The following is an 873-nucleotide window of genomic DNA, read 5'->3' as shown; positions in this document are numbered from 1 at the left end:
TTTATTTGCACTACATTCACAAAATTAGTTTTAACTCATCCCATAAGTTAAAATTAATTTTGCTTCAATGTCCATGCTTCTTTTTATTGAACACTTAATGACACATCCTTTGAACTGATAAACAGGTAGTTCCCCTTGTGTCAAAAACTCCCATGCTCTGTGCCTTTGTTAGTTGGGATTTGGATCAGTACAAATGTTCTCCTTGTTTCATTGAAACTTTCCTTTTTTCCTTCTTTGACTTTTCACTACAAGATCTTTATGTTCTCTTATGTTGGATTTTCCTTTTAATGTTCTTGGTCAATGGGCATTTTTTTCTCCTGTATTTCTGCCTTAATTGAATTATACTTCTGGTGTTGTGCATGTTTGGGTGAGAGCAGTGCTAAGAATGGTTATCTCCAATGGGCTTACTTGTTGTATTTATTGCAATGCATACATGTTAATAAGATTTATATATGATAATTTGGATAATATCTATTTATCTTACAGTGAACTTTTTGTTTTGCCATATTTGAACAGGCTCGTGAGGCTGCTATGGCAGTTCAAAGAAAGATGGTAGATTCTCAGTGTAAGAAGAGCAAAGGTTGGTAGACTCCTCGGCTTGTTTATGGGTAGTGCTCTTTTTTCAATAAAACTCGGAACATTTCGACAGATTTTGTGTATGCACTTGACATGGTCGCTGGTGTGGTAAACTTGTGTTATTATTATTTTTATCTGCAACAATATAGTTTCTAAGTTCTTGGAATTAAATTACAACAAAAAGACCAACAATATTTGATACACCTTTACCAATTATGTTGTATCACTATAATTTGTTTAGTGTACCAGAAATCCACTTATGTTATGCTCATATAACGAGGGGCTTCTCAGGTCTTG

The 873-nt window shown here is 33.9% G+C and overlaps 1 long non-coding RNA gene across 2 annotated transcripts in view; it reads left to right on the top strand.

Moving 5' to 3' along the window:
- LOC102665465 (uncharacterized) overlaps nucleotides 1–873 on the top strand; it is a 7,444-nt gene continuing 6,571 nt past the window's right edge. Inside the window, exon 1 of one of the 2 annotated variants that reach the window (XR_413433.4) lies at nucleotides 1–684. This is a non-coding gene — a long non-coding RNA (uncharacterized lncRNA). The remainder of the gene's footprint in view (nucleotides 685–873) is intronic. The other variant, XR_003266446.2, reaches the window with a different exon arrangement.

The sequence above is a fragment of the Glycine max genome, chromosome 3 (genome assembly GCF_000004515.6).
Source record: "Glycine max cultivar Williams 82 chromosome 3, Glycine_max_v4.0, whole genome shotgun sequence".
NCBI lineage: Eukaryota > Viridiplantae > Streptophyta > Magnoliopsida > Fabales > Fabaceae > Glycine > Glycine max.
The sequence above is the reverse complement of the archived record's forward strand: the minus strand, read 5'-3'. Positions and strand labels throughout refer to the sequence as shown.